The sequence below is a fragment of the Vicia villosa genome, unplaced genomic scaffold, assembly GCF_029867415.1.
Source record: "Vicia villosa cultivar HV-30 ecotype Madison, WI unplaced genomic scaffold, Vvil1.0 ctg.000941F_1_1, whole genome shotgun sequence".
Lineage (NCBI taxonomy): Eukaryota > Viridiplantae > Streptophyta > Magnoliopsida > Fabales > Fabaceae > Vicia > Vicia villosa.
Window position 1 is genome coordinate 506,031 of NW_026705423.1, and position 24,067 is coordinate 530,097.

Consider the following 24,067-nt stretch of genomic DNA (forward strand, 5'->3'; position numbering starts at 1 on the left):
AAAAGACTATTCTTCTCTCTTGTCCCCGGTCAGGATACATCAGGATCAAATCACTCAAGCTACTTTCATCCCCAAGCGGTAATAAAAATCCCCAGCTGGATATCCTCAATTGGAAGACAGGAATTCTCGACACAATCACCTTGTCATTATCTCTAGTAGCACACAGAGATTTATTTTCTCCACCAGCAATTGATACACAGAGTTACCAATATACTTCGACTATATAGTCCATCCATGCATCATTCACATTACATACATAACATACATCATTCTCGTTTATTTCAAGAACCTAACCAATACATGCATCATGACATTGCATAAAACTTATTTTGCCTTTTCAGGTCATTCCACAATCAAAAGAACATTATCATCCAGATACAGTGCAAAGACAATTGTATCAACAATTCAATCTTAACGCTCATTCAAGACATAAATACGATTCTGATGCTTCATTCCAGGTCTTTCTCCAAATATAATTCAAAGAATTTCTCATCCTTTATAGGAACCTTTCTAGGTAGTCTTTTCTAAGACGTTTATCAACCTTTCTAGGTAGTCTTTTCTAAGACGTTTATCAACCTTTCTAGGTAGTATTGTCCAAGAAGTTTATCTTCCTTTCTAGGAGCCTTTCTAGGTAGTCTTGTTTCAAGACATTTCATATCCTTTCTAGGAGCCTTTCTAGGCAGTCTTTTCTAAGACCTTTCTTATCCTTTCTAGGAACCTTTCTAGGTAGTCTTTTCTAAGACGTTTCATATCCTTTCTAGGAGCCTTTCTAGGTAGTCTTTTCTAAGACGTTTCTTATCCTTTCTAGGAACCTTTATAGGTAGTCTTCTCTAAGACGTTTCTTATCCTTTCTAGGAGCCTTTCTAGGTAGTCTTTTCTAAGACATTTCAAATCCTTTCTAGGAACCTTTCTAGGTAGTCTTTTCTAAGACGTTTCTTATCCTTTCTAGGAACCTTTATAGGTAGTCTTCCCTAAGACGTTTCTTATCCTTTCTAGGAGCCTTTCTAGGTAGTCTTTTCTAAGACATTTCAAAATCCTTTCTAGGAGCCTTTCTAGGTAGTCTTTTCTAAGATGTTTCATATCCTTTCTAGGAGCCTTTCTAGGTGTTGCACCCCAATTTTTGACCTCTGAGATCCCATCATTTTCTAAAGTATTATGATCATTATCATTATCATTTATCATTATCATTTATCATCATGCATATTTTTATTTACTAACAAAAAAATAAAAAGAAAAAAAGTTTGTTGCTTATGTGTTAAAAAGACAGGAGAATGATCAAGAGAAAGCTGAAGAATTAAGGGTTTTGAGGCCCACAAGAGGTTCAAAATTCTCTCAAGATTCAAAGGTTCCTTCAATCAATATTCAAGTCCAAGGATGGCTCAGTTTAAGGCAGACAACTCTCAAGATCGCCAAAAGCGCCAAATTAGGGTTTTGACCTAATTTCACCAGAGGATTGACTTTTAATCAGGAGATGATTCCAAGACTCAAAATATGATTCAAAGGCCTTCAAATCAACATTATAGTCCATTCATGTCATTCAATTGAGGAGAAGACCTTGATTCATTGAAAGATCGCAAAACTGCAGTTCATCGAGAAAAAGTCAACTACAGTCAAAAATCAAGATTTTTGGTCAACATCAATCATTTGAAGTAATATTCACTATTTGATCGAGGATTGATCATAATTCATCAAGAAAAGTTCAGAAATCAACAAAACTCAAAATTGCAAAATTAGGGTTTTTTACCTAAAAGTCAACTAAACTTTGACCGACCATAACTCTCTCATAATTTATCATAAAAATTCCAACCAAAGCTCATTCTCAAGGAAATTCAATTCTCTACAACTTTGATGTTGGGACCAAGGTCAAGAAATGCTTCCGCCTAAGAGATATAAGCCAAAACATTACAGGTCATTTTCAAAGTCAACAAAAAGCAGTTTTTTGTCAAAGCCCATATCATCAAGTTAACTTCTCCAAATGCAAAAACGCTTCCAAAGTGGCTTGTAGAGGACATCTTGGGCTTTCCAAAAAGTTAAAGAACACTTTCATAGGATCAAAATTGAGGGAAATATGCCTTGATGAAGTTGACTTTTTTTGGAAAAATGCATGAAACAAGTAATGACCAAAATTTGATTTTTTTTCAAAAAGGCCAATTCTTTTGTGATTCAATCTTGATTCTCATATGTTTAAAGGGCATCCACGACCCATCCATGATTCATGACATTTTTATTTCATTTTAATTAAATTTTATTCATTTAAAGTTTAATTAAAGTGAGATAATTCAAAGATATTATCAAAGATGCTTATGGTTGCCAATCAAGACCAATTCAAGATGCTTAAATATATTATTGCAAGGTTGAAGAGAATAATACTTGAGTGTTTTAACCATGGTTAAGAAATACACTCATTGAAAATATTCCATTATCATATTTTTTCCACAAAATCAATCATGACAATTTCCACTTGCAAGGCTTCCAAGATCAAACTCTTTGCCTATAAATAGAACTTCATTTTCTTCATTCAAAAAGAGAAAAAAGAGGAGGAGGAACAAGAGAAGAATAACAACACACTCCAAAAGCATAGCATAAGTTTTATATTTTTCAAAAGTTTCAAGAAACTTGTAAAAATCAAGGCTCATTCAAATAGCCACTTTCAATCAATTTCAATCACTCTATTCCACTCTTGGGACATCATAGAGTAAGTACAATGTAATTTTTAATATGTAGTAGTGTTAGGAGTTCATGAATTAAAAACTCCATATTTATGCATATTTTCAATTTCTCAAAAAAAAATGTTTTAATTTTAGTTTTAAGTTGATAAAATGTTTATTTAATTTTTAACATAAAAATATTTTATTTCTTTTCATAATTAATTTATATTGCTTAATTAATTAGTAATTATGTAAATATTGCTTTTTAATTATTTTTAACCAATCAAAAAACTCCAAAAATATTTTCCTTTTAGATTTAGTTTTATATTTTTTTTATAATCTAATTTTTGACATATAAAATAATATTTTTCTTGTTAAGTTTAATTATTTGTATAATTATTTGTTTAATTAGTTTGTTAATTAACTAAAAATCAATTCCAAGAAAATCACAAAAAAAATATTAAGCTTAATTTGTTTTATATTTATATTTATTTATTATTTGATATTATTTCTTATCTTTTTCTTTGTCTTGAATTGGGATAAAAAAGATCAAACATGGAAGAGAATTGTATGCGGTTGATTTAAGACTTATGGAATTTTATCGTGTAGTCGCTATGATTTTATCAAGCTTCTGATAAAGTTCCATTGAATTTAAATCCGAGAACATCCTTCACTCACCATCAATCTTTATTACTAACTTTGATAACATACTTGACAAGTTTCAAGATGGTTATCTTTAACATACTAACAATTAACTTTAAATTCCGCAATTTATTATATTGTCCTTTATATTTCTTGCTTTATGCTTTATTTTATTATTTATTATTTATGTTTCTGTTATTTTTTCTTTGTCCATTTGGACATATTATTTATATTTCTGCTATTTTTTTTCTTTGTCCATTTGGACATATTATTTATATTTCTGCTATTTTTTCTTTGTCCATTTGGACATATTATTTATGTTTCTGTTATTTTTTCTTTGTCCATTTGGACATATTATTTATGTTTCTGTTATTTTCTCTTTGTCCATTTGGACATATTATTTATGTTTCCGCTATTTTTTCTTTGTCCATTTGGACATATTATTTATGTTTCCGCTATTTTTTCTTTGTCCATTTGGACATATTATTTATGTTTCCGCTATTTTTTCTTTGTCCATTTGGACATATTATTTATGCTTCCGCTATTTTTTTTCTTTGTCCATTTGGACGCATTGTTTATGTTTCCGTTATTTTCTTTTTGTCCACTTGGACCATACTTTACTTTTATGCTAAAACACTAATAAACAACAAAAATCTAAAAAACGCTTAAGGTTCTCTCTTGGACTACTGGTTACTATCCCTAGCATTTTGGAGATTTGGACTTATGGACTTAGTGCCTCTGGACCCCTATTCTGTTATTACTCTATGGTTGTTCTGTCTGTCTGGCATTGGATTGTTGTCTGTTTGTGTATGCAGGTATTTCCTTGAAAGTCCTTGATGGTTAATTCCAAGGCATTGAGATAAGAATTTTACCCGAAAACAGCCGTTACTCTGCCCGATTTTCATCAGAATTTTAATGTGCTTAATGCAAAGTGGTGCTAAAGATAATAAGTTCATCTGGATCCCCAAGTGGTAATGCGTCGGCCAACTGTTGGTTTCTTATTTTGGTTAGATCATTCTCTCCTTAAACTTTTATTTTAAGCACTAGGATAGCCTCTTCATCTCCTCCCACTTCTTAAATTTTCAAAATCTTCTCCCTTTTTCCAAAATCTTCTTATGTTTGTAAAACCTCTTTTAAAAATCTTTTCTTATAAAATACCTTTTGCCCTTAGTGGCTTTTCTTTCAAAGTTTAGACACGGTTAAGTGTTGTAGTGAGTTGAGATACCCCACGATTTTGAGATTGATTGATATAATGGAATCTTTTCCACGTGAAAGAGATAGTGTCATACTCGTTGATTTTCATCCGAGTTGGAGCCCTTCTTTCATTTGTGATGCAAAGAATCTATTTGTTCTCATGATCAAGATCAATGGCTGAGTATTCGCTCCGACGATGGTAAACGTGTTTATGTTTTTTTTCAAACGTTTTTTAAAAGCGGAACTACATTAGCTCTGACTTCTCCATTGCACCGAGGAGGTATGTAGGCACAAGGCTTAATGTCTTGCCGAGCTTATTTTAAAAAATCAAACAAGAGAAAAAGTGATCTAAGCAAAACTAAGAGCCCATGGATAACCATGGATACAAAGGGTGCTTAAAACCTTCCCTTTGTATAACCAACCCCCCGAACCCAAAATCTGTCAAAAGGTCTTTTTCTGTTCTTTTATGCCTTTCCTTGTTTGGATAAAATAAAAGTCGGTGGCGACTCTTGCAAAAAATAAAAATATAAAAAAATAAAAAAAATAAAAAGAGCAAGGAGTCAGTTCGTCAAAAAAACCGAGTTTACAGAACTGGCGACTCTGCTGGGGAATTGAAATTTTTTTTTAGAGGGGTTACCTTTGAGTTTTTGATCACTTTAATATTTGCTTATACTTGTTTATTTTGTTTATTTTGTGTTTTTTTGCTATTCTGGATATATGTGTGGTTTTGTCACTTGAGATACATTATGGACAAATCCTAACCCGGATTAAGTACACATAAGAATTAGGTGGAGGGTATAGTCATGTACAGGCGTACGTGAGAATCCTTCCGCTCAGTGGAGGTTCCTTGTTGGTAATATATGTTTAGCATGTTTCGTAGCGAAGACATTATTGCTTTCATTGAACTGTAGAAGCTGAGTTGGCCGTAGAACCCCAACCCATCCTGGCCTTATTAGGTTGTGGCGCAGAAACTATTCAGGTGAAGACTTGGATTAGTTGTCATGCGGAGAGCCACACTCAGACGAGTTTTTCTTGAGAATATTGCTAGCTCACAAGTTCAGTTGTGCAAGCCGGTAATATCCGAAAGAAGAATGTGGACTCTGACGTATCAGTAGAACATGTTGTGCAGGTGATTAACCCTTAGTACTATCCCATATTTGGTTCTTTGACCTCATGCTCGTGACGTTGAACTTTGGAACCTACCTTATGTGCACCATGTTTGTGTTACAATTTCTGTATATGTGGCATTCATGCATTCATACATTCATAAAAATCTTTTCCTTTGATTTCCAATGAACTCAGAGGTCTTTTTTTTGTAAACATCATAAGTTTCATCAAACTCAATGGATCTTGGGTGTTGATGGGGTGAAAACTCTAATCCACCAAAATGGATGATTGATTTTGATGATAACTTGATCAATGCTTTAATCCAATGCTTGAATGTTTGCAAATTAATATCTTAAGTTCTTTGAAACTCAAATAATATAAACAACAATTGCATCATTTGCATACATACATCCAGGTTACTCATGAAACTTATCCTTGTATATCTCCATCTTCGAAGTTGTCTGTCTACCATCGAGCTGATTCTTCCACCTCGGAATCCACTTCCAGAAGGTTTTAGGTCTGATTTTCATTGTCCTTTCCATCAAGGGGCAGCAGACCATGATTTAGAAAGATGTTTCTCTACTGTTTGCATTTCCTTAATTGTGCTGTTTACTTTTAGACTTTGTTTGTTTATGAATGGTGATTTTAATGAAATGAGCATCGTATGTTTGAATTCATTTTCATCTACTATGTCTATGTTTATGCTTCTTTTACAAAAAAAAAAACTATTTTGCTTTCTCTATCAAACTTGTGTTTTATGCAAAGATTGGAGGGAGGATGATGACAACGAAATACCCAAGTTGTTGAACTGTATGCTTTCAAATAAAACTTTGCTAACGATGTACAGGCATTGTTTCACTTCCCAAACACTGGAGAAATAAGGAAGTTAATCCCTCGTCAACCCCTTTGAGCCTAGAAGTTGGTGTTTCTTTCTGTACGAAATAACCCATATTTTAACCCGGGGCAGGGTAGTTCCCAGTTAATTTGTTTGTGCATTCTATTTTAAGAGAATCATTCAATGCACCTTTTAACAAGTGTTTTAATCACAAGCTTTCCCCCGCTTACATCAAAGAAGTACTGGAGATGCCAATCAAAAGCTGATAATGGTTCATTATAATCATTAAGCAAAGTAGTCACTATCTTTCAGGAAAAAGTATCGAAAAATAAAATCGACGAAAAGCCTGCTAAGTCAAAATCAAAAAATGACTTAGGCAAAAACTAAGGCATCCCGCTGACTGTAAGTTCAAAATCAACAGTTCAGGCAAAAGTTAGGGATATCAAAAGAAAAAAAAGGAGAGATAAGTCAATAAATTCTTGAACCACAAAATGTTGTGACTATCAAAAGGAAGAAGTGACTGGCATCTCCAAGTTTTCTTGGCTTGTGAACTATCATCATTACAACAGGTAAAATTCCAAAAGTCTCTTGGTACCTGAATGCATTAACTGGGTTTAGGAATGAAGATCATCACGGAGATGGGGTGGGTTACAAAAATTTTGAGCCTTATACCTTTTATTTTTTAAACCGTGAACCTGACCACGTTACAACCTTCAAAAGCCCTAATTGAAGCAAGGTTTATTTTGAAAGCATACTACAACAAGGTTGCGTAAGCTGACTCCCAAGAGATTTACCAATCATTTATGTTGATACCATATCTTTGCTTTATCTTTCACGTTGATTGTCTTAACCGTTATGTTTTAACCAGTGATTCCATTTTCTTTACAAAGTGATTTTGATTTCAAAAATATGTTTTGAGCATTGCATTAAAATTACCATTCTTGAATGAACACTTTATTTGAAAGTAAGTACTTATCTTTCGGGAAGTTCAAACAGTCGAGAAACTTGATCAGTGATCCTATCAGGGGCACGTTCCTTCAAGATCCTGTTGTTCAGATGTTTAATCAAGATTTGTTGATCAGAATATCCTCTTCAAGATGTATACTATGGCAAGTCTTCCCAACATTCATTTCAAGAGTTGAATCCGTGATCAGTTCATCCCCAACATAGTTCAACTGAAGCCATGATCAGTTAACTTGCAACAATTATTCAATCAGGGGCAATCTTCTTCAGCAATACTCAAGCCTAGTTTATCAGTTATTCTCAAAGGATCATTTGTTTGATACAGTTATCAGTGTGACAAGAAGTTTGTTCATGCATCTTCTTTCCAAGCGGATTTTTTAGAATTCCCGTGTTGAGGAATCAAAGCTCCAATCTTGCCTCACAAAAGAGTCAATTCCAGTCGTCATGAATAACTACATTGCATTGAGCATTCATCATGCATAGATAACTTTAACATCATGCATAAAAACAAAATCATGCTCATTTACATTCTTCTAAGGTCCTGTTGTTGTCAACATCTTACCTTGAGATCAAAGTCCAACTTACTTGGCACCTACCCAAACAAATTTATCCTTTTGATTCGTTTTGTCTGTATCTATCTGATATTCTTCATGCTATGTCTTGTTTGTTCTGACAATTTTTCAGAACTTTGTCACCTTTTATTCAAAGCTTCTATGGATGTCCCAATTCCCAATAAAGTGTTATTACCTCATTCAATGTCACTCTTGAATGTCTCTGAGTTCAATCATGTTTTATCTTGATTGTCGTTTGATGCTGCTGCATTCATGGTTTATCTTAAAACGCTTTTGATATTTTCTTCTTAAAGTTCAAATCATGTTTTACCATGATTGACCTTGATGTTCTCTAATCATGTTTTACCTTGATTGTCACTTGGTATTCTCTAATCATGTTTTACCTTGATTGTCATTTGGTAGTTTTCAATCATGTTTTACCTTGATTGTCATTTGATGTTATCCAATCATGTTTTATCTTGATTATCCATTAATGGCATCCAATCATGTTTTACCTTGATGGACCTGTGACGATTATCTAATCATGTTTTACCTTGATTGTCCATTGATGATTATCCAATCATGTTTTACCTTGATTATCCTTAATGACATCCAATCATGTTTTACCTTGATTTTCATTCGATGTTGCCCAATCATGTTTTACCTTGATTGTCATTTGATGTTGTCCAATCATGTTTTACCTTGATATTCATTTTATGTAGCCACATTCATGTATGCCTCAGATATTCTCTTCTCAAAGTTCAATCATGTTTTATCTTGAAAGCTTTTGTCAACTGTTTCTTTCTTGTGTGAAGTCTGATTCTATTCCTAGATGACGTATACCTTTTCCCTAGCGGAGTCTGTTTACTTCTCCCCATTTGTGTCCTGTTTCCATCTCGTGGAAATCATATGCATTCATAATCATAAGCATTACATTGCATCTCAGGTTCAAAAATTGTGTTTATATATATATATTTAAGTCTCTTCAATCACGTCGAAACGAAGATTTACAATCTTCACATCTCCGGATAGAAGAAACTTAAATAGGGGCATCTGTTGCACCCCAATTTTTGACCTCTGAGATCCCATCATTTTCTAAAGTATTATGATCATTATCATTATCATTTATCATTATCATTTATCATCATGCATATTTTTATTTACTAACAAAAAAATAAAAAGAAAAAAAGTTTGTTGCTTATGTGTTAAAAAGACAGGAGAATGATCAAGAGAAAGCTGAAGAATTAAGGGTTTTGAGGCCCACAAGAGGTTCAAAATTCTCTCAAGATTCAAAGGTTCCTTCAATCAATATTCAAGTCCAAGGATGGCTCAGTTTAAGGCAGACAACTCTCAAGATCGCCAAAAGCGCCAAATTAGGGTTTTGACCTAATTTCACCAGAGGATTGACTTTTAATCAGGAGATGATTCCAAGACTCAAAATATGATTCAAAGGCCTTCAAATCAACATTATAGTCCATTCATGTCATTCAATTGAGGAGAAGACCTTGATTCATTGAAAGATCGCAAAACTGCAGTTCATCGAGAAAAAGTCAACTACAGTCAAAAATCAAGATTTTTGGTCAACATCAATCATTTGAAGTAATATTCACTATTTGATCGAGGATTGATCATAATTCATCAAGAAAAGTTCAGAAATCAACAAAACTCAAAATTGCAAAATTAGGGTTTTTTACCTAAAAGTCAACTAAACTTTGACCGACCATAACTCTCTCATAATTTATCATAAAAATTCCAACCAAAGCTCATTCTCAAGGAAATTCAATTCTCTACAACTTTGATGTTGGGACCAAGGTCAAGAAATGCTTCCGCCTAAGAGATATAAGCCAAAACATTACAGGTCATTTTCAAAGTCAACAAAAAGCAGTTTTTTGTCAAAGCCCATATCATCAAGTTAACTTCTCCAAATGCAAAAACGCTTCCAAAGTGGCTTGTAGAGGACATCTTGGGCTTTCCAAAAAGTTAAAGAACACTTTCATAGGATCAAAATTGAGGGAAATATGCCTTGATGAAGTTGACTTTTTTTGGAAAAATGCATGAAACAAGTAATGACCAAAATTTGATTTTTTTTCAAAAAGGCCAATTCTTTTGTGATTCAATCTTGATTCTCATATGTTTAAAGGGCATCCACGACCCATCCATGATTCATGACATTTTTATTTCATTTTAATTAAATTTTATTCATTTAAAGTTTAATTAAAGTGAGATAATTCAAAGATATTATCAAAGATGCTTATGGTTGCCAATCAAGACCAATTCAAGATGCTTAAATATATTATTGCAAGGTTGAAGAGAATAATACTTGAGTGTTTTAACCATGGTTAAGAAATACACTCATTGAAAATATTCCATTATCATATTTTTTCCACAAAATCAATCATGACAATTTCCACTTGCAAGGCTTCCAAGATCAAACTCTTTGCCTATAAATAGAACTTCATTTTCTTCATTCAAAAAGAGAAAAAAGAGGAGGAGGAACAAGAGAAGAATAACAACACACTCCAAAAGCATAGCATAAGTTTTATATTTTTCAAAAGTTTCAAGAAACTTGTAAAAATCAAGGCTCATTCAAATAGCCACTTTCAATCAATTTCAATCACTCTATTCCACTCTTGGGACATCATAGAGTAAGTACAATGTAATTTTTAATATGTAGTAGTGTTAGGAGTTCATGAATTAAAAACTCCATATTTATGCATATTTTCAATTTCTCAAAAAAAAATGTTTTAATTTTAGTTTTAAGTTGATAAAATGTTTATTTAATTTTTAACATAAAAATATTTTATTTCTTTTCATAATTAATTTATATTGCTTAATTAATTAGTAATTATGTAAATATTGCTTTTTAATTATTTTTAACCAATCAAAAAACTCCAAAAATATTTTCCTTTTAGATTTAGTTTTATATTTTTTTTATAATCTAATTTTTGACATATAAAATAATATTTTTCTTGTTAAGTTTAATTATTTGTATAATTATTTGTTTAATTAGTTTGTTAATTAACTAAAAATCAATTCCAAGAAAATCACAAAAAAAATATTAAGCTTAATTTGTTTTATATTTATATTTATTTATTATTTGATATTATTTCTTATCTTTTTCTTTGTCTTGAATTGGGATAAAAAAGATCAAACATGGAAGAGAATTGTATGCGGTTGATTTAAGACTTATGGAATTTTATCGTGTAGTCGCTATGATTTTATCAAGCTTCTGATAAAGTTCCATTGAATTTAAATCCGAGAACATCCTTCACTCACCATCAATCTTTATTACTAACTTTGATAACATACTTGACAAGTTTCAAGATGGTTATCTTTAACATACTAACAATTAACTTTAAATTCCGCAATTTATTATATTGTCCTTTATATTTCTTGCTTTATGCTTTATTTTATTATTTATTATTTATGTTTCTGTTATTTTTTCTTTGTCCATTTGGACATATTATTTATATTTCTGCTATTTTTTTTCTTTGTCCATTTGGACATATTATTTATATTTCTGCTATTTTTTCTTTGTCCATTTGGACATATTATTTATGTTTCTGTTATTTTTTCTTTGTCCATTTGGACATATTATTTATGTTTCTGTTATTTTCTCTTTGTCCATTTGGACATATTATTTATGTTTCCGCTATTTTTTCTTTGTCCATTTGGACATATTATTTATGTTTCCGCTATTTTTTCTTTGTCCATTTGGACATATTATTTATGTTTCCGCTATTTTTTCTTTGTCCATTTGGACATATTATTTATGCTTCCGCTATTTTTTTTCTTTGTCCATTTGGACGCATTGTTTATGTTTCCGTTATTTTCTTTTTGTCCACTTGGACCATACTTTACTTTTATGCTAAAACACTAATAAACAACAAAAATCTAAAAAACGCTTAAGGTTCTCTCTTGGACTACTGGTTACTATCCCTAGCATTTTGGAGATTTGGACTTATGGACTTAGTGCCTCTGGACCCCTATTCTGTTATTACTCTATGGTTGTTCTGTCTGTCTGGCATTGGATTGTTGTCTGTTTGTGTATGCAGGTATTTCCTTGAAAGTCCTTGATGGTTAATTCCAAGGCATTGAGATAAGAATTTTACCCGAAAACAGCCGTTACTCTGCCCGATTTTCATCAGAATTTTAATGTGCTTAATGCAAAGTGGTGCTAAAGATAATAAGTTCATCTGGATCCCCAAGTGGTAATGCGTCGGCCAACTGTTGGTTTCTTATTTTGGTTAGATCATTCTCTCCTTAAACTTTTATTTTAAGCACTAGGATAGCCTCTTCATCTCCTCCCACTTCTTAAATTTTCAAAATCTTCTCCCTTTTTCCAAAATCTTCTTATGTTTGTAAAACCTCTTTTAAAAATCTTTTCTTATAAAATACCTTTTGCCCTTAGTGGCTTTTCTTTCAAAGTTTAGACACGGTTAAGTGTTGTAGTGAGTTGAGATACCCCACGATTTTGAGATTGATTGATATAATGGAATCTTTTCCACGTGAAAGAGATAGTGTCATACTCGTTGATTTTCATCCGAGTTGGAGCCCTTCTTTCATTTGTGATGCAAAGAATCTATTTGTTCTCATGATCAAGATCAATGGCTGAGTATTCGCTCCGACGATGGTAAACGTGTTTATGTTTTTTTTCAAACGTTTTTTAAAAGCGGAACTACATTAGCTCTGACTTCTCCATTGCACCGAGGAGGTATGTAGGCACAAGGCTTAATGTCTTGCCGAGCTTATTTTAAAAAATCAAACAAGAGAAAAAGTGATCTAAGCAAAACTAAGAGCCCATGGATAACCATGGATACAAAGGGTGCTTAAAACCTTCCCTTTGTATAACCAACCCCCCGAACCCAAAATCTGTCAAAAGGTCTTTTTCTGTTCTTTTATGCCTTTCCTTGTTTGGATAAAATAAAAGTCGGTGGCGACTCTTGCAAAAAATAAAAATATAAAAAAATAAAAAAAATAAAAAGAGCAAGGAGTCAGTTCGTCAAAAAAACCGAGTTTACACTAGGCAATCTTGTTTAAGACATATCATATCCTTTCTAGGAGCCTTTCTAGGTAGTCTTCTATAAGACATATCTCAACCTCTTTAGGTAATCTTCTTTAAAATATTTATCCAATCTTTTCTAAGACATCTCTTGCCCTCTCAAGGAGCTTCTCAGTTAGTCTTTTCTAAAGACAGTTCTTCCCGAGCTTTGTTTAAAGCCTAATCTCCTTTACATCAGTCAATGATCTACCCTATTCAGGAACCTCTCCAGGTAGTCTTCCGTAAGACATTACTTCATCTCTCTTTAAGATACAATCGACACAAAGATGTATTCTGACACTTACCAATACACTGGATCCAGTCTGACGTACGACTCATCCTAAGTATCTACCCAAGATGGCATCTTTAAGCCCACCTCTGACAGCATTTGTCAATCCAACTAATGGCATCTCTAAGCCCATTCAAACCATCAATAGCACCAGTCCTTGCATCAGCAAGGGCAAATTTCTGGGTATTCTAGTGTTCAATCCTCTTCCACCTTCAGATTACGATAGGCAGGCAAGCCAATCTACATCCTCAGGTTTAAGAAGATTGAACAGGGGCAGCTGTCATACCCCCAAATTTGCCCACGCTTGTCAAAAATTCAAAACTATTTAAAAAAATTGGGTTTTATAAAAATTTAGGGTTCATATACATTGATATCCTATTTTTATAAATATTCAGTTTAAAGTCTATTTTAAAATATAATAGTTTACTCTTAAATTGTTATATTTTAATAAATAGAAAAATGCTTGCCTATGCTTCATACATCTTTAATTGGCTTTTTATTTCAAATAAATAACATAGCTCAATTGGTTAGGAAGTAAGGCTTGCAAACAAAAGGTCATGAGTTCGAATCTCACTTGGTGCATTTTTTATATATTGGTTTGTTTTTAATCGTTTTTGTTTTTTCTAACTTTAGTCCCACATTGAAAAATTCAAAAGATGGCCTTATACCTTTTCCTATATAAACTCTCTTTCTCTCATGATTCAAGACACACAACTGGAGAATTATCTCTTCTTAAAGGTCTCCCATTTTCTTGAGTAGAGACTTTTTTAAAGAAATTTTCTCTTTTTGTATAAAAGTTTCTCTCCTTTGAGTTGAGACTTTTTTTTTCTGGTATAAAAGTTTCTCTCCTTTGAGTTGAGATTTTTGTACAAATCTGAAGCTTCAAGAGTTCAGAAGAGAATTTATGAAGATTGGAGTTCATTGAGGAGGAGCATCAAGAGGCAGTGGACTTTCTCCACTAGGTAATTTCTCATCTTTAGTTTATTTTATGTTATTATTATTTATTTTAGTTTCTTTTAATTATTTATATTTTTATTACTTTATTCATTTTTTTAATAAAAAATCACATAAAAATTATTAAAAATACAAAAAAAACAAATTTAGTTATTTTTTAGGCTTCAACTGAATTTTGACGTAGTTTTAATTTAATTTAATTTAATTATGATAATTTAGATATTAGGGTTGAATAATTAAATTAAATTAAATTTAGGGTTTAACTAAATAAAATTAATTTAGACTTTTAAGTTTGATTAGTTAAATTAGTTAGGTTTCGACCTTTAAACTTGATTTTTATTTCCCACCCTAAATGTCAATTACTCTCGATTCATCTTCTCACCTCATACTCCAATGTTTGACGCATGCTTGTTTTAATTGTAATTATTTAATTGTTTACTTATTTATTTAAATTCTAGAAATCGATGTATAGGTTGCAAGGACATTTTTGTAATAGCGTAGGATTTATCTTTCTGCTTTTTACTTTCCGCACTATAACTGCTATTATTATCTGTTTAGATGCATGGCTAATAGGATTGTATGGTAAGATAAAATCAACCGGTAGATCACTAACTTCCAAGATTAAAATATCTGAACATAACACACTCTTTTTTACTGTTCACACACCCACCTTTAGGGTTTCCCCTCTTGGTTGCCTTTCTCGATTTAAATGGTCAAGTCCCTCGAACGTAGGGATGTCTTAGCAAGGTTGCCTCCGATTAATGTCATCATAGTCCCTTTGAGTTGCCTACGATAAAATGATGATCGTCCCTTCAAATGCTAAGACGTCCTTACATGTTTCCTTCTATGACCATCCGATGACCCTTCGATGACCCGCACATCCAATGTATAGGATTACCTACCCTCAAATGGTATGGATAGTACTATCGCCCAAGGAAAGCCTTAATGAATAGGAAAGACCTTACAACTTAGGGTAGGAACTCTTTAGTGCTTGCTCACAATCAATTCAAACAAATCAAATGCTTTTCACACCATGTTTTCTAACATTGTCTTTTTAGACATTTTCAAAACAAATCGTTTTTCTAAACACACACGACACCTTTCAAACATTTCAAACAAATAAGTGAGCTAAGCAATTAATAGCCCATGGATAACCATGGATGCAAAGGGTGCTTACACCTTCCCTTTGCATAACCTACCCCCCGAACTCAATCTCTTTTCAAAGAAGGTCTTTCCTGTTCTTTTATACCTTTCCTAATTGGATAAAATAAAAGTCGGTGGCGACTCTTGCTCACCGCAACATTTTGCTTGCGAAAATAATAAAGTCAGTTCACCGAGTTACAACTACGTTCACTACAACAATGACGAGGCTAGCGAATTCTCAAAGTGCATCAAGTTTGAGAATGGTCTTCGTGATGAGATCAAGCAAGGGATCAGGTACCAGAGAATTCGGCGATTTGTCGATTTGGTGGACTGTAGTAGGATCTTTGAAGAGGATAACCTTAAGCTGAAGTTATCTCACTCTCGCGAGTTGGTTGACAAGAAAGGTAAGAAGCCTATGGATAGAGGTAAGCCATATGGTAGAGGAAATCCTAGAGCTGGGGATTGGAAGAGGCCTAGTGGGGGAGATTCTGGTGCTCCCGTTAGGTGCTACAACTGTGGTGAGACCGGGCATAGAAGGAATGAGTGCAAGAGTGGAGAGAAGAAATGCTTCAAGTGTGGTAAGGCGGGTCATATTGCTTCAGATTGTAGGATGAAGATTGTGACTTTCTACAATTGTGGCGAAGAGGGTCACATCAGTCCGCACTGCACTAAAACCGAAGAAAGATCAGGTTGGTGGAAAAGTCTTTGCCTTGTCTGGGTCAGAGACTGCTCCAGAAGATCGTCTAATTAAAGGTACGTGTTTTATCCATGACACACCTTTAGTTGCTATTATAGATACTAGAGCGACTCATTCGTTCATTTCATTGGATTGTGCTAAACAATTGGGATTAGAAATATCTGTTATTCATGGAAGTATGGTTATTGACACTCCTGCGTCGGGTTCAGTAACTACTTCTTGTGCTTGTTTGAACTGTCCTGTTGACATATTTGGTAGGAAGTTTGGAATGGATTTAGTATGCCTTCCTCTTGAAGGACTTGACGTCATTTTAGGGATGAACTGGTTGCAATTTAACCGAGTTCATACCAATTGTTTTACGAAGACGGTTATCTTTCCTGAAGAGGTTAGTGTTGAGGATTTGACTATGTCAGTCAAACAGATGAATTTGGCTATCAATGATGGAGCGGTGGTATTTATGTTGTGCTCCTCGATGGAAGTGAAAGGGAGCGATAACACTGGTGAGCTACGGGTAGTGAATGAGTATCCGGAAGTGTTTCCAGAAGATGTTAGTGAGTTGCCACCTGAAAGAGAAGTGGAGTTCGCTATAGAATTGATTCCTGGAACTAGTCCTGTGTCGATGGCACCGTATCGCATGTCGGCATCAGAATTGGCTGAACTGAAGAAACAGTTAGAAGAATTGTTGGAGAATAAGTTTATTCGTCCTAGCGTGTCACCGTGGGGTGCGCCGGTACTGTTGGTTAAGAAGAAAGAAGGTTCAATGAGGCTATGTGTTGATTATAGACAACTGAACAAAGTGACAATCAAGAATCGATACCCTTTGCCGAGGATTGACGACTTGATGGACCAGTTGGTTGGGGCTTGTGTGTTTAGCAAGATTGATCTGAGGTCTGGATATCACCAAATTCGTGTGAAGGCAGAAGATATTTAGAAGACGGCATTCCGAACGAGGTATGGACACTATGAATATTCTGTTATGCCATTTGGTGTTACTAATGCACCTGGTGTTTTCATGGAGTATATGAACAGGATATTTCACCCGTATCTTGACAAGTTCGTGGTAGTGTTCATTGACGACATTCTGATTTACTCGAAGAGTGATGAAGAACATGCAGATCATTTGAGAGTGGTGTTGGAGTTATTGAAGGAGAAGAAATTGTATGCGAAATTGTCTAAATGTGAATTCTGGTTGAAGGAAGTAAGTTTTCTTGGCCATGTAATTACGAAGGACGGTATCGCAGTGGATCCTATGAAGGTAGAAGCAGTATCTCAGTGGGAGACGCCAAAGAATGCTTCAGAGATTCGTAGTTTTCTTGGTCTGGCAGGTTACTATAGAAAGTTCATTGAGGGATTTTCGAAGTTGGCATTACCAATGACTATGTTAACAAGAAAGGGGCAAGTATTTGTATGGGATTCAGAATGCGAAAAAGGTTTTCAAGAGTTGAAGAAGAGGTTGACGAGTGCTCCAATCTTAATTTTGCCTAATCCAGCGAAGTCTTTCAATGTGTACTGTGATGCTTCACTGATGGGTTTAGGTGGTGTTTTGATGCAAGATAAGCAGGTAGTGGCCTATGCTTCAAGACAGTTGAAAATTCATGAGAAGGATTATCCGACTCATGATTTGGAATTGGCGGCTGTGGTGTTTGTGTTGAAGTTGTGGAGACATTATCTCTACGGTTCTCGATTTGAGGTATTCAGCGATCATAAGAGTCTGAAGTATCTCTTCGATCAGAAAGAGCTTAATATGAGACAGAGAAGATGGTTAGAATTTTTGAAGGACTATGATTTCGGTTTGAATTACCATCCTGGTAAAGCAAATGTTGTTGCTGATGCATTGAGCAGGAAGTCATTGCATATGTCTATGCTAATGGTGCGAGAATTGGATTTAATTGAACAATTCCGAGATTTGAGTTTAGTATGCGAAAGTACTTCTAATAGCGTTAAGTTGGGAATGTTAAAGTTAGCTAATAATATCCTTGAAGAAATTAGAAACGGACAGAAATATGATGTTGGATTGGTAGATAAGTTGACATTGATTAACCAAGGTCGAGGAGGTGAATTCCGAATTGACGAGAATGGTGTCATAAGGTTTGGAGACCGAGTGTGTGTACCCGATGTTGCTAAGATCAGAAAGAGTATTCTGGAAATAGGACACCGAAGTGGATTGAGTATTCATCCTGGTGCTACCAAGATGTATCATGATTTGAAGAAGTTATTTTGGTGGCCTGGAATGAAGAAGGAAATTGCTGAGTTTGTTTATGCTTGCCTAATTTGTCAGAAGTCGAAAATTGAGCATCAGAAACCGTCTGGATTGATGGAACCGTTGTTTGTTCCGGATTGGAAGTGGGATGGAATTTCTATGGACTTTGTATCTGGTTTACCTAGAACAAGCAGGAATTGTGATTCTATCTGGGTTATTGTAGACCGGTTGACGAAATCTGCTCACTTTATTCCAATAAGAATGGATTATCCGATGGAGAAGTTGGCTCAGTTGTATGTTGAGAAGATAGTGAGTTTGCATGGTGTTCCAGCTAGTATTGTGTCGGATAGAGATCCGAGATTTACTTCTAAGTTTTGGGCAGGATTGCAGGAAGCCTTAGGTACTAAGTTGAGGTTGAGTTCTGCTTATCACCCGCAGACAGATGGTCAGACGGAGAGGACGATTCAATCGTTAGAGGATTTGCTACGAGCTTGTGTATTAGAAAAAGGTGGTGCTTGGGATAGTTATTTACCTTTGGTTGAGTTTACCTACAACAATAGTTATCATTCGAGTATTGGTATGGCTCCGTTTGAAGCATTGTATGGTAGGAGATGTAGAACACCTTTGTGTTGGTACGAATCTGGAGAAAATACGGTGGTTGGACCGGAGATTGTGCAACAAACTACAGAAAAGATCAAGATGATTCAGGAAAAGATGAGAGCTTCTCAGAGTCGTCAGAAGAGTTACCATGACAAAATAAGGAAGGATATTGAATTTAAGGAAGGAGATCATGTATTCATGCGGGTTACTCCGATGACTGGCATTGGGAGAGCTTTGAAGTCGAAGAAGTTAACTCCGCGTTTCATTGGTCCATTTCAGATTACTAAGAAGATTGGAAAGGTTGCTTATCAGGTTGCTTTACCGCCTGCACTCGCTAATTTGCATGATGTGTTCCACGTATCTCAGTTGAGGAAATACATTGCGGATCCGTCTCATGAGATTCAAGTAGATGATATACAGGTGCGAGATAATCTGACTGTAGAGACGTTACCTATGAGGATTGAAGATCGTAAAGTGAAGCAGTTGCGAGGTAAAGATATAGCAACGGTGAAAGTGGTTTGGGGAGGACCAGCCGGTGGAAATGTTACATGGGAGTTAGAGAGCGAGATGAAGGACTCTTACCCGGAACTTTTCGTCTAAGGTATGTTTTCGAGGACGGAAACTCTTTTAGTGGGGGAGAGTTGTAACACCCATAATTTCAGTTTATTAATTTAATTTGGATTTAAATTAAATAATTGAAATTTTAGAATTTAAATTGGATTTAATTGGAAAATGAGGGAGTAAGAGCTATTGGGCTTATGGTGTGGTGATAGTAAAAGAGGAGTGCTAATTAGTTAGGCCTTTTACTAAGTTGTGGTTAATTTATTTTATTTTATTTTTCATAAAATAAGAAAAAGGAACCATTTGGGGAGAAAAGAAGAACACGTGAAAAGAGCAAGAGAAGAGAAAGAGGCAAGAACGTGAAACCGGAAGGAGAGCATTCAAGAAATTCATCGAGGTAAGGGGGGACTCTTCCTTTTAGTATCTCTTATGTGGTCTTAGGTGATAGGTAGATTGATGTATGGTTTGGTTCAATTAGATATTGGGATTGTTAGGTTAGGGTGTTAAAATTGGATTGAATTGATGATAATTGTGTGAACTATTTGGTTAATAATGAGTTTGGATGATGTTTTATGGTGTATAATTGAATGTATGATGATTATATGCCTGTATGTGATGTCTGGAATCGTTTTTGGGTAAAAAGGGGGTGAAATCGCAGGGTCTGTCGCAGACTTGGGGTTTGCTGAAATCGCAGGTCCGCTGAGCGGAGGTCCCAACGTAGTTCGCTCCTGTTTGACGTCGCTTGAGGTCCGCTGAGTGGGGGTCTGAAGGATTTCGCTTCTGTCTTGCTCCGCTGAGCGAACCTTGCTGTGTGTGAATTTTTCCAAACTTCAAAATAACGTATCTTTTGATCCGTGAATCATTTCTTAGTGCCGTTTTGGGTGTTGTGCAAGTAATTAAATGTTTTATAAGATGGATAATGAATATTGGTAATAGCCGACTTTATTTCCTTAAAAACTAGATTTAACTACTTGATAAGAATTGAATATTGTGTGCATATGAGATAGGTGTGACAATGTGTTTGATGTGATGATGAATTGGTTGTGATTTGTTATTATGATTGTGATGGATGCATGACTATTTGAATGATGTTGAAAACATGTACATACTTATTCGGTGATGTGGTGTTGAGATGAGTTGTTCATCGTGATTTGGTGTGTTTTAAGTATGTTATATGTGTTTCATTCATTCATATGCATTGATGTTGGATCCCGGTGATGTTTGGATCGTTGGTGGACATATTTCCCATTGTGTGGAAATTGTGTCGGTGGGCCGTATCTCGATGAGGCGTAGATCGGTTAGGTGGATTGATTCCACGGTTTATTGGTACCACATGCATAGTGTCAGTTGTGTCATATGCATTCTGTCATAATATGATTGTATGGATTTCTGTAGTGTGTGTTGTAATCTATTATTGTGTGAATTAATAATGGATGTGAATCTGAATATGTATAATGGGGTGAACGGTATATTATGATGCTTGTTGCTTATGAATTGCATAATATTTACTAATTGAGAATGAGACTCACCCTTACATGTTGTCATTTTCAGATTGAGGAGTAGCGGCATTAGTGCTTGGTGAGGATGACTCATAGAGTTTATCCGTTTATGTTGGGTCGTGTCGGTCATGCTCTGATCTGTAACACTGGGGAACGATAGTTATAGAGTTTTTATGAAATTAATCTACTTTATTGGTGTTGGATTATGATTCCATTGGATGTATTTGATAATGTTTCTTATTCCGCTGTGATAAACATAATTACGATTTGGTGAACCGTTTCCTAATGAAGCATGACTTGACCATGATTGATTTATTTATTTTATATAATTGTGGCACCCTTGTGTTTATGTTTTACTCTGATATAATTGTTTAAAAATTGCCGCGGGGTTTAGAAGTGTGTTACACTCTGCGCCTAGGACACCGGAATATTGAACCATAAATGAAATAAAGACGTGAGAGAAAAGCATATTGAATTTTCATTATGAGTGTGAGGTACTAATTCTTGACTAGAGAGGACACCAAAGACCTCTTCCCTTTCATCCATGTCTATTCAAGGAATGAGAGTCATAGAGAAGTCTATGTATTTCTCATTTTTCGGATCCTTTTCTCCTACGTCGAGGTCTGTCTTTTATCGTCTTCCTTGTGAGACAAGGGTAGCTAATGTCATAAACTCGTGTTCATGTGACAGTTATTACATATGAGACATGTTCTATATGTCCATCAATGTATGTATGAGGGTCAGTTACTTCGTGGGCTAGTTTTTTGGGCTAACTCGGTTGGCCGACTTGGTTGTCCATTTGCGAGCTAGCTCTGCTGGGTGACCTGCCTGTGAGCTAGCTCTGCTGGGCGACTTGGTTGTTCTTTTGCGGACTAGCTCTGCTGGGCGACTTGCATGTGGTCTAGGTAGGCATGACCTACTTTTATTTTCCAGATGGACATAGCCCCTCAAACGTGTGGCTTGAATGGTCGAAGCACTTAAGGTATTAGTGTCTTAGTTGATAATCTAAAATATTATTTTTCGGACGTACATAGTTCCACAAACGCGAGGTCTAGAGAGTCGAAGCGCTTAAGTTATTAGCATTTTAGTTGATATTCAGAATATTATCTTTCGGATGTGCATAACCCCTCAAACGCAAAGCCTTAAAGGTCGAAGCGCTTAAAACATTTACGTTTTAGTTGATAATCTATAATATTATTTTCTGTGTACAGTGGTAGTGCATGAAAAATAATTGATTTGTTATTATATAAATTATTTTAATATATATTTGAAAATCAACTAAAGAATAATCATATCAATGCAATTTCATCTTGACAATCATATGATATATATTGATTATCTACTAAACAATATTTTTAAGGGTGTAAGAGCTAAAGTTACATCCACTAAGATAATAATCAAAAGTGACCTAAAATAATATAATAGCACAAATTAATAATATAAACTTGCAAATTAGAGAAATTGTCATGTAGAAGACCTTGCTTCAATTTCTTTATGAGAAAATAGTATGGTTTGTATTATAAAGAATAAAGAAAATAAACAAACCATTGATCTATAAAATTAAAATTAGAAGTCATGGTGAGGAAAAAACAAATTCGCAACTTTGATTCTAAGTTATGAGTAGTGAAAGTAAAAATAAATAAATAAGTAGAATTTAGTTGAATATACAGAAATATTTACTTACTAAGTGTTGTAAAAAAATTCTTTGAGTCCATATTTCTTTGTAGTAGATATACTTTATTTTTCCTTGTTATGAACTAAAATTTTAAGACTTTTTTAAATCTTGACTCTAATTTATTTTAATATAGTTGTCCATGACTAAAAATATTTTTTGGTAAGTATAGATCAATATAATCTAATGATTGATTTAGAAATTTGTTAATTGTCATAGCAAATGAAACAACAATTAAAAATTATCTTCTTATCATCTTGAATGACTATGATGATATTGAATGAGACATTGACATTCTTGAAATATAAATAATGTTCCTGATTTTTTTTCTTCTTGAAATTAGTTTAGTTTCAATGACATGATTAGCAACCTAGTTATTGATAATCTAGTACATTTGGATAATCCTTCGGATTAATTCAAATTTTGCAATAACATGATAGATGTGCTAAGGATCTTGTCAAACCTCTTTGATTTGGACATTCATCTACGCTCACTTTCTTTTCTTGAGACACTCAAGCCTTCACCATTATCATCAATTTTCAAATCTTTCACCTTTGAAATTTTTTAAAATCTCACAAACGTCTAGACTTCATCCAAAATAATAGTACCTTACTTACCATAAAGAAGTGCATCCTTAAAGTGCTCAAAGGGTCTGCGTAATAAGCTCAACAAAAGTAGAGTCATATCCTCATCATCAATCTTCACCTCAATATTCTCAAGACCATTAATAATCTTGTAAGATTCTATAAACTGCTCCACCATGAATTTGTTCTCCACCATTTGAAATGAATAGAGTTGTTGTTTCTGACACAACGTGTGAGTCAAGGACTAGTTAATATACAATGATTTAAGTTTTGCCCATATCAAAACTGCAGTCTTCTCCCTAGCGACTTCCATTAGAACTTATATGCTTTTGTTAGGGGTGCAGGTATCGATGCATCACCCTTCAAAGTTTAAACACATTTCTCTTAAGTTAAAATTGTTTGTATATTCACTTTCCACAATCTGGAATTTTTGTCTCTAGAAAATTTCTCGATCTCCCATTTATGATGGTGCTCACTTGTAAACATTACCCATTTACCCCGCAGCGGACACCACTTATTGTGAAATTGATAGAATAATTAAAACTACTTCCAAAGAAGTATTCAGAGTTCAATCACACCAAAAATTTTGATGTGTTCGACATAGAACAATGACAACCAAAATAAATGGCCTTCATCAATAATAACTTTCAATGCAATAAGACAATGAATTAACTTGGCACAAAAAGATAAAAGAAGGCAAGAAACACAAAGGATTTTGTACTAGTCCAAAAGTACATGTGTGTGTGTGTGTGATTCTCTTACAAAGGCATATGACCTCAGAGGTCTTAGTAGGTATATTACGATGTATGGTGGTTAAGGCTTGCTCGCGTCAGTGAGAAGTCCTGTATGATGGTGTTTAACAGTAGTTTAGAGGTCCTACTCACGTG